This window comes from Asterias rubens, chromosome 2, assembly GCF_902459465.1.
Source record: "Asterias rubens chromosome 2, eAstRub1.3, whole genome shotgun sequence".
NCBI classification, from domain to species: Eukaryota; Metazoa; Echinodermata; class Asteroidea; order Forcipulatida; family Asteriidae; genus Asterias; species Asterias rubens.
In genome coordinates this window covers 7654572-7666099 of record NC_047063.1, presented here as the reverse complement: position 1 = coordinate 7666099, position 11528 = coordinate 7654572, and positions in this window count along the sequence as shown.

Below are 11528 nucleotides of genomic sequence, written 5' to 3'. Positions count from 1 at the left end.
AAGTAAAAGTAACATACTCCTTACACTCATAAAACATTTCAATTATTGATGACAAAATATAAGATTGACTTACTTTAGCAACAACTGTTTGAGTGAGGTGCTGCTTTCGTAAAGACTTGTCCGTAACCTTGTGTCTTCTCTGCAAGTGTTGACTCATGTAAACTGTCCACATCCTGCACAGGGAACATTTGAGTGTTTTTCTTAGCTGAACATGAAAGAAAAAAAATAAAAGAAAAAGACAAATGAATGAACAGACGTTTATCTATTTTTCTCAGAAAAAGAGCATGAAAAAGCTTGAGATCTCATCATTGCTAGAATTCGGAGTATCTTCATATTGAGTTTTAACTTTTTTTTTTTTAGGTCTGGGTACTTTTTGTAAGACACAAAGAAGATTACAATTGTAGAAAAGCTTCCCCTACAATATGTTTTTTAAGAAATGAGTAAAACAAATCACAGAAAAAGGGTTTGCTCAGTGAGACTTAAATTATTTAAGCATTTTAAGTATGTATTTATGTATACCAGTTATTATCGTGACATGGTTTTATTCATCTTTCAATTAATAATGTTTTTATATGTATTATCTTGTATATAATTGCGGTGGATTTAACCATTTGTACAGAGAGGCTTTTCTAAAAAAGACAACACATCTCTAAAGAAACAAGTGTGAGAGCTAAAACTGCAGATGAGCCACCTATGCGGTGATGATTTGGATTGAGGTGATACGCAGGACACCAGTACTACATGTACATGAGGCAAACAGTGCTCAGCAAATTGTCTTGTTGCTCTGTGCTACACCCTGCCAAGGATTGCTCATGTTGGAGTAAAGATGGCTTGGATACAATATCCTCCTACATTCCTACAAGGCATAATGACATCACAAAGGATGACAACCAACCTTCATATTTGACCTTTGAAGATTGCCGATGTCATTTTCCATTCTTGATGGTTTGATGATCAAGCACCTGAGAGAAACACCTTTGAGAGGATTAAACATATCTAATGAAGACACTGACAGTAATTTTATCAGTTCCGTCCACCGAGCCTTACTTCTCACATCAAATTGCCTAGCCATTGTTGGTTATATCATTCCTATCTGGATACAGAAAAACAACTCAGGAGATATTTATGCAGTCTTTGATCCACATCAGCGTGGTGCTGATGGTTTGCTCTGTGAAGATGAGCAGGCAGTACTGATCACATCGAGTAGTTTTACCACAAGATTTATGTGCAACTCGAAGATTATGCAATGCACCCTTTGACATCAGTCCTACCACTTTGCAAGTGGATATAAACTGCGATGGACTGTTATATTAAGAGTGAACCGGACAAGAGAGGATACAGAAGGAGAATGATAAGCCTATGGCAAGATAAAGGAATGTTTGAGATTAGTGAGCAGCGTCTTGCAGACCAGATAAGTACTATCAAACGGAACCAGTGGTTAACCAATGTGGAAATTGAGGAGATGAGGAGGATAGTACAAGCTGAAAGTGATGGAACAGATATTGTTAACCACCAAATACCGGAGGAGGCGGCTGCTGCTAGCTCACAGAGTGAAGATGAGGTGAACCAGCCAGGTTTGCGAAATGGTCAGGATGATGATGGCATCGACGATGAGGAGGGCGCAGAGTTCACGGAGGAGGAAGTGCAGATTAAGGCTAGGCTTCAAGAGGTGATGGAAGCGGCGAAGGGGTCAAACGGGTGGAGTATTCCAGCTTTGCGCCGGGTCCCAAGGAAAAGGCTGACAGAAATGTCAGCCGTGTAAGTAAAGTCCTTGGGTCGGTAAGTACGGATAATTTATCGGAAACTAACAGTCTTATTTTTGCAGGGGCAGTTGTAGTAGGGGAAAAGTTAGGGGTAGAGGTGTCTCAACAAGGGAACAGTACACCATGGTGGAAACGTCGGCTGGAGGGTCAAATTAAAGATTTGCGAAGAGATCTCAGTAGAATAGAACAAATGAATAAGGGTTTATTGAATAGTTCAGACTTAAGGAATACAATTATGACAAAGTACAACGTCAAACGTATGGGTGTGAGTGTTGTAATACAGGAGATTAAGCAAAGGGTTAAGGCTAAGGCTGCAAAAGTGAAGAGGTATGACGACAGGGTTAGGCAATTTCACCAGAATAGATTATTTAACACCAATCAGCGTCAGTTGTTTAAGGAATTGGATGGGAAGGCTGACAGCACGCAAGCGGGCCCGAGACCAACAGAGGCAAAAACTTTCTGGGGTGGTATTTGGGACAAACCAGTAAAACACAACCGACAAGCGGAATGGCTAACAGATGTGAAAGATGAATTGAGAGGGGTACAACAGCAAGAAGGGTTCCAGATTGACGTGGACAAGGTTAAGAGACAGATAAAGAAGGTGCCAAATTGGAAAGCCCCGGGTATGGACCATGTGCATGGGTACTGGTTGAAGAACTTCCGTAGTTTGCATGAGCGAATGGCCCTACAATTGCAAGACTGTCTAGTACAGGGTAAGGTCCCATCTTGGATGACTGAGGCAAAAACAGTGCTGATCATGAAGGATGTCAAGAAAGGTAACATTGCCAGTAATTATAGACCAATCACGTGCTTACCTGTGATGTATAAACTCTTGACCAGTATGATTGCAGAAGACCTATATCGCCATATGGATGACCAGCAGTTGTTTCCGGAGGAGCAGAAAGGCTGTAAGAAGCGGTCCAGAGGTACGAAGGATCAACTTATCATCGATAAGGCTGTACTGAAGGACTGCAGGAGCAGAAAGACTAATTTGGCAATGGCGTGGATTGACTACAAGAAGGCGTATGACATGGTATCGCACACATGGATAATGGAATGTCTGGATATGGTTGGAGTGGCTGATGCAGTAAAACGTCTTTTAGGTGAGAGCATGAAGACGTGGCGAACAAATCTGACAGCCAACGATGATAATCTGGGCAAGGTATGCATAAGAAGAGGTATTTTCCAAGGTGACTCTCTGTCTCCGCTGCTGTTTGTTCTTGCAATGATGCCCCTGTCGATGATTCTAAGGAAGGTGAGTGCAGGTTATGTAATGAAGAAGGACGGATGTAAGATCAACCATCTGCTTTTTATGGACGATTTGAAGTTGTTTGCGAAGAATGAGGCCGAGATCGACTCTTTGGTGCAGACCGTCAGGATTTTCAGTGATGACATTGGGATGCAGTTCCGTCTGGAGAAATGTGCTTCAATGACCATGAAGAGGGGGAAGATGGTACATTCTGATGGCATTGCTCTGCCAGATGGTGCACAGTTGAGGGCTTTGGGTGAGGAGGAGAGTTATCGGTATCTTGGTGTACTTGAATCGGACCATGTCCTTCACAAGGAATCAAAGGCAGAATACATCAGGCGTGTAAAGAAATGTTTGAAGTCTAAACTAAACGGGGGGAACATGATTAAGGCGATTAACACATGGGCCGTGTCTTTGATGAGGTACAGTGCGGGTATTGTCGAGTGGACTAAGGAAGATCTAGATGTCACTGACAGGAGGACAAGAAAACTAATGACCATGCATGGCATGCTACACCCGCGGTCAAATGTTAGTAGACTCTATCTTCCGAGGTCAGAGGGTGGAAGGGGATTGCTTAGCGTGGCGGACAGTGTTAACATCGAGCGCAGAAGCTTGCATTGTCATGTCAGGAGGACCGAGGAGAGCTTGTTGAAAGTTGCACAAAGGTACACGAGGACAGACGAAGTTGGGCCGAAAGAGTACAAGAGGGAAAGGAAGGAGGAAAGACATCAAGATTGGAGGAACAAACCACTTCATGGCCGGTTCTTGAGGTGTACTGAGGAAGTGGCCAGCAGCAAGTCATGGAATTGGTTAAAGAGTGGAGAACTAAAGAAGGAAACAGAGGGCTTGATTACTGCGGCGCAAGACCAGTCTCTAAGGACAAATGTAATGAAGGCAAGGATAGAGAAAGCAAACGTCTCTCCTATGTGTAGAATGTGCAATAAAGCAGAGGAGACTGTATTTCATATCGTTAGCGAATGCAGTAAGATGGCCCAGACGGAGTACAAAGGAAGACATGACAAGCTGGCCAAGGTGATTCACTGGGATCTGTGTAAGAAGTATGGTGTCAAAGTGCTTGCGAAATGGTACGACCATGTTCCGGAGAAAGTTGTAGAGAACGACCAGGTCAAGATCCTATGGGACTTTAACATTCAGACCGATCATGTTATACAACATAGGCGTCCGGATGTTGTGCTATTAGATAAGACAAAGAAGATGTGTCATCTCATTGACATAGCTGTGCCAGGTGATATAAGGGTAGCTTCGAAAGGAGATGGAAAAGATCGAGAAGTACCAGGACCTTGCCAGGGAACTTCGTAAGATTTGGCAGGTAAAGGTAAAAGTAGTCCCCGTGGTGGTTGGAGCACTTGGCACCATTCCCAAAGCACTGGGGAAACATCTAGATGAAATAGGGACAAATGTGAGGGTAGATCTGTTACAGAAGGCAGCGCTTTTGGGAACAGCGAGGATCCTGAGAAAGACCCTTGAGATCTAAGGCTACGGGACGTAGCCCGGATCGAGGAGTTACCGGCACAAAGGAAAATGAGATCTTTCTTTTGCATGCTGTGATAAAATGAAATAATAATAATAATAATAGTAATAATAATTGAAGCCAACGCCCCCACAGTGTGCTTCTAAAAAAGGTATACAGGTGACAATTCTTTCAATCAAACCCTTCTCCAACCTTCTAGTCTTGGACAGCAAGAATGCAAAAGTCAAGTTATCTGGAGCTATGGAACAAGTTTTCACATAGAGCGCCAGAACCAACAGGCAACCTTTGACTCAAACCTCCCAGCAGAGATGGAGTGTTTTCGAGACAGAAACCGGACGTCATTGCACAAACCAGGGCTCAAGCATCCTCATCAAAGTACATTAGCAGTACCCTGGAGAAAAACAGAAAAAACACTCAGCACAGACCAGGACTCAGGTTTCCCAAGCAGAGGTACAGTGTCCTCAAGAAAAGAACCAAAAACCCATGGCACTGACCAGGGCTCAAGCAATCCAAGCAGAGGTACGGTGTCCTCAAGAAAAGAACCAAAAACCCATGGCACTGACCAGGGCTCAAGCAATCCAAGCCGAGGTACAGTGTCGTAAAAAAAGAACCAACAACGCATGGCACAGTCAAGGGTTCAAGTTTCCGAATCAGAGATACAGTAACCTCAAGAAAAAGAAAAAAACACATGGCACAGACCAGGGCTCAGGTTTCCCAAGCAGAGGTACATATACAGTGTCCCCAAGAAAAGAACAAAAACACATAAACCAGGGCCTTGAAGCATCCCAAGCAGAATTGCAGTGTCGTCAAGAAAATGCATGGCACAGACCAGGGCCCAAGCAATCCAAGCAGAGGTGACAGGAAACTAGAAAGTATGGATTGAAGAACTTAAGCCACCTTTCATCAGCTACAACATCATAAATGCATCTAGTAGTGCACTACATGTACTTGGGAAGAAATAAGAACTCTCTTTTGGGTTCCAATATGTTAACTAGCCTCGTTTGTGTAGCTTAATGATTGCACTAACTGAAGCTATATCTTCTCTCCCGTTTGTTAATTCATTTACAGTCAGGATTTGGGGTCAGATTTCCATACCGTCATGGAAATGTCCAAAGTTTCATATATTTTTTAAGTTCTATTTGCCAAGGTAAACGGCACGATAACTGGTTACTTATACAGTGTAGATTCTAAAGTGTTTCATGGCCAAGTGTAATATTGAAATCGGCCAAGTTGGCTATCTATTCAATGCTATGTCTTACCATTCAGGCACGTCATCGAATACACCGTTGCCTCAGTAGACCTCTTAGTTACACAAGATGTAGAGAAATGTTCTTAGACGCACCCAAGCAAGTATGAATAGGAGAACAAATGACTTCATAGTTTTCTTTGAGGTCCGGGGGAGCAGCACATTTAGAGGAGTTCCCAAAGATCTTATAATGCAACATGGAAAACCACCAAGACAAAAAACAGATATGTCAAAAGAGAAGTCACCCAACGTCTCAATGTGGTAAAAGTTCTTTCTGATGATTAGAGTCTTGAAAAGAAGATTGCAATATGACTCCGCAGTAGATGTCGTGACTAGACATGCTAGAGGTCCGCGTGTGAGCTGGCAATTTATATGACAAATGAACTTACGTGGATATCACAGAATTAGGAACAGTATGAATGTCAGGTCATTGCGTCTCGGCTGGTTGCGCTTGGTTGCACCATCTGAGTCGTGTGCATCATCGGTAAGCTCAATCACAGACTAATAGAAGTGAAAATAAAAATAAAGTTATTCATTCAGGTGGGAAACTTCAAATATATATTTATGGGACAATGTGACTTACAGAGACACGTTGCATTTTATCTGAAAGTTTTGCTATGCATTTTGAAACTGTTCGTCAAAAAATGCATGGTTAGAATGATGTTTGCTTTTAGAACAATACACACAATTATGCCTCGAAATTGAGTGGTTTTCCCTTTACTATACTCACACAAAAGAGATTTACACATGTTTGTACCCGCATGTATATACTATTTATATAGCTTCTTCCTTTTCATCCACACCATGCCAAGCTTAAAACAAAACTTGTGATGTTGCCAAAACACCCATCCAGTGCACTCCCTGAACATGTCGACAGACAACACAAGGACATTCTAAATCAGTGTCCCCCATCTTAACAGTCTCATTTTTAGGTACAAATGTAATTTTGCCAAATCTTTTGCTAAGTTACAATTGTTCACACTTCAATTGTGATGGATGCTTAACCTCTTAAAGACACAATTGGTTCACCACGCAGGAAGTCGCTACTATTTTTGTAGTAGTCATGGCGGTACGATTAACCGAGTAGTTGAAAAACGTTAGGCGGGACTTGACAAAGCAACTGCGACCTAGACACTAGTCGCCCAGGCTAAGTGCATATTGGAAAAGAATTTAAAGGCAGTGGACACTATTGGTAATTACTCAAAATATTTATTAGCATAAAACCTTTCTTGGTGACAAGTAATGGGGAGAGGTTGATGGTATAAAACATTGTGAGAAACGGCTCCCTCTGAAATGCCATAGTTTTCTAGAAGGAAGTAATTTTTCATGAATTTGATTTTGAGACCTCAGGTTTAGAACTTGAGGTCTCGAAATCAACCATCTAAACGCACTCACAAGGGTGTTTTTTCTTTCATTATTATCTCGCAAGTTCGATGACCGATTGAGCTCAAATTTTCACAGGTTTGTTATTTTATGCATATGTTGAGATACTCCAACTGTGAAGGCTAGTCTTTGACAATTACCGATAGTGTCCACTGCCTTTAAAAGAATAGATAGAAAACTGACATAGGGACTAAATAGCTTAGTAGGTAGAGCGCCATCATAAAACGGAGGACGCTGGTTCGAATCCCGCGACCAATTGAGCTCAAATTTTCACAGGTTTGTTATTTTATGCATATGTTGAGATACACCAAGTGAGAAGACTGGTCTTTGACAATTACCAACAGTGTCCAGTGTCTTTAACTGTTTGCAGTCTAAGCCTCATCTAGGGACAATTCACTGAAGATTTACATCTCCTTGACGGTGAACAAGAAGAAGAAGAAACAGCTTTCAGTACCTGATTCCATCTGCCTTTCTTCCAGCATTAAGTTAGACATTTTACTCGGCTGCATTTCTTGGCCGTCTTTGGCTCGGTACGGAGGCAGAGAATCTCCTCCACTGCGGGCCCAGTCTGACCATTGTGTGAGCAAAATAAATCAGGACAACACGGTCTGTTAGCGCAGGTCCGATACAAACAAGCCGAATTCTATTGAAGAGATACAATTTGCACCATTGGGCTCCGTCTTGAATGCCAAATCTGGAGCTAAAAGAGAAGGATGGTGTGTTCAACACTGTCAAATGCAGCATTTGTTGTGAGTTACTGAGTTATGTAATAAATCACTCAGGCGTGCATGTGGTCGGCTGGTTTGCAGTCTACACAGTGCCCTGTTATTGGGCAGTCTGGTAAAAGGTACAACCGAGTCGTAATGTCACGTCTGTCTTGTACCTTACCAACTAAAACAGCAGCAGCTGGACGGGTAGCCACGCTGTGGCAAATGGAACACACTCAAGTCCAACAGGACTGGTGCTGTTAGCATTTCTGAACATTGGGTATGTTCAGAAAGCGTACCAAGTTGTTCCCCTTCAGGGGGGCCCTTGCATTTAGACAGCTCTGGACAGTGATGCTTGGAGAGAGTTTGTTTCTCGGACCACCACGGGACGGCAGACACCCTAACTAACTTAAGAGAGAGATCGAGGGGGCTTTTTTATTCGGTCCACAAAGTGTTTAAAGATAAACCCAAAGCGGTCTAAGGATAAACCCCCCATCCAGCTAGCTGGTCTTACTTTTACGGGTTAAACCAATTCGTCTAACTTTAGAACCGTTCAGACACACAGAGTTGAACCTGATCGGTTCGAACCATGCGTAAAATACTTTTGTACTGTGTCTGAACAAACTCCTTAGAAGTAGGCAGCGGGATTTGAACCAACAACCTCTGAATTACATGTAACATACCCAGGGTTCTCCCGAGGATTTTTCAAAACTGTGGGGCTTTTAATTTTGGATGTTCACAATCCCAGCATGCGAGCGCGAAGCCCCCTACGGCGTGGGGTCCGGGGCCCGCTTAAGGGCCCCGGGAAAATTTGAGGTTTTACATGCTCTCTGCTGCATTCTGGTGCATTTTAAAAGACTCCAGAGGCATCTGAAATTACTTTTTTTATCAAGGATTTTTGTGTGTGTAAGCACACTTAAGTGAGCAATAATTCACAAAATAAATAACAAAATTGCAAAAGGACAGGTAACACAGTTTACCATTTAGATACCAGCCAGTGTTTTATGTTCTTCAACCCTTAACTTCGTCGCTATTCATTGGCATGAAGTAAGTCTTTATCTGCTGTTGTTGTTTGGCAGTCATTGTTAACGCAGGTCTGTGGCAAACTCACGGCTCGCGTAACATGTTATTTTGGGTGTGTGTTCAAACGTGGGGTTGAGCGATCAACATTAATTTGCGGTCGAAGTTGTTTTTAAAAGCTGGTACCCGTCGTCGGATAACAGTATGCAACGGCAAAATTGCCTTCTTCGGAAGAAAACCAGTTACACTGTGCACCGCGCACGCGATCATCAACAGCATACATGTACATGTACATTGCATGCATACTCGCATGCATTATGCAAGAGCTTCCATTGTGGGTTTTTCTGTTATGTCTACGTCGTCCGCTGTGTCAGTGTGGTCTTTTTGCGTGTGATTTACCAGCTGGGAAACGACATGCAGCTGATGATTTAGAGTGACTTATGGGATGATAAAAATTCCATTGTCTCGCAGAGGATTTTGTATCCAATAATAAAGGTATTCAAAAATGGGTAGCGTATCGGGTGGGAAAAAGTGTCATCGGCAATTTTGGCAGCGTATCGGCCAATAATTTCTGCGTATCGGCCCGATACGCTAGCTCGTACGTGGGGAGAACCCTGATACCAGCACTCTACCAACTATCAAGAATTTACTTACCCCTCTTCAGAGTCAGACATTCCACTTTGGTGTTGGGCAGGCCATCTTCCGACACTCTATCTGTATGTCTGGTGTACCATCTCGGCCTGCCTCGCAATCCTCATCTGGCATCTCGTCACCAGACCCACTCCTAGACTGTGATGATGAGCTGATATCACACATCAATGAACACTGTAAAGAAATAAGGAGGATGATAAAAGCAAGAAAATGGATTTTAAAACCAATAAATATTCTGGTATTTTGATTTTCCAAGAACTTATTAAAAAGTGAGGATTGTGCAAGTCTCGCATTGGGACCCTTGGTAATAAACACACTGCAATTGTTATATGAAAGCCCACGTGTTTTAAAGATGGTAATAGCAAAAACCACTTTTAACCCTGCCTTTAAAACACTTACATGCAGCATTGACAGTTTTATAAAATATAACATAATGCAATATTATTTGACTCCAGACTTCAGAAATTCATACATTCATCTTAAAGGAACACATTGCCTTGGATTGGCCGAGTTGGTCTATAAAAAGCGTTTTTAAACGTTTGTTATAAAATGCATGGTTAGAAAGATGTTTTAAAAGTAAAATACAATGATCCACACAAACATGCTTTGAAATTGCACGGTTTTCCTTTTACCTCGTCGATTAGGAAAACCACGCAATTTCGAGGCAAGTTTGTGTGGATCATTGTATTCTACTTTTAAAACATCTTTCCAACCATAATATATATGCATTTTATGAAAAAACAGTTACAAACGCTTTTTATAGACCAACTCGTCAGATCCAAGGCAACATGTTCCTTTAAAGCCTAGCATCATAAAACTGTCCAAAATGTATTGATTTATTTCAAAATAACTTGTTGATCATAATTCACACTTGATAAAGACCCTTAAATCTTAACACTCTTGCATCTTCTGTTGCAGAGGTAGGCTTCATCTGACATGTATGCAGCTATCCTAAATAAAAACAAAATACAAACAAAATGTTCATTTATGAAAGGAGTGTGGTTTTTCCCCCCTCAATTGCAGCAGCGAATTTATAATGATTTAACCATAAAAGGGTGCAAACAACACAAAATGTATAACACTCATACTGTATCAATCACTCACTGCTGTGACACTCAAGGCGCTTCAAAATTCAGTATGCTTGCAGGTAATTGAAGCTATAATTATCAAGTATGTGAGACCGGTTCCCACGCATCTACGTGTAGTCTTAACAAGCATGTCAGTTGAGAATGTCACAACAGAGGTGTCGTCAATTTCCATTTTATTTGCACAAATAATGTCATCCAAGGATAAAATTAACAATTCTTAAAGTCACCTGGAAATAGAATTTGTTTTCTTTCAAACATAAGAGTATATGCTTACGAACAATAAAACAATTTTTTAGTAATTGTTTGTCACGATTTATATGTTTAAAAAATATATAAAGTTATTTGGGGGGCTTACTCCGCCTACCCCTTTTGTGACGTCAATCGAGGCAGACTTTGCCTGCAATGCGTATAGTAAACACACATGCAAAGTACATGTACATGTACGTCCAAGTCGTGTGTTGGTACATTTCAAAAAGTGTTTTTCTGCATTCAGCAGCAATACACCTGGTCGGCATTTTTTTTTTTGGAAACGTACAAACTCACGACTTGGTCCGACATGTACTTTGCAATTGTGTTTACTCTACGCTTTACAGGCAAAGTCTGCCTCGATTGACGTCACGAACAGCGCCCTCTCGGGTCGGGGTCTACTCTTAAATTTGTAAATAACATAAGAACTTATTTTTTTAAACATTAGTTAACTGTTTATTCACATTCCACTCATCCAAAAACACATATTAGTGACAAAAGCTTTATTTTTAAAAAAATACCACTTCCAGGTGACTTTAACAAAGAAGGCTAAATAGTTCAGGACACAAGGAAAATGTGAGTGATGCTCCAGCTTGCTCAAGATAAAAATACAATTTTTTATTTTTTTTTATTTTGTTCGCCACATGTGGGCTACATAGTATGTACATGTTAGCCCAGGTTGG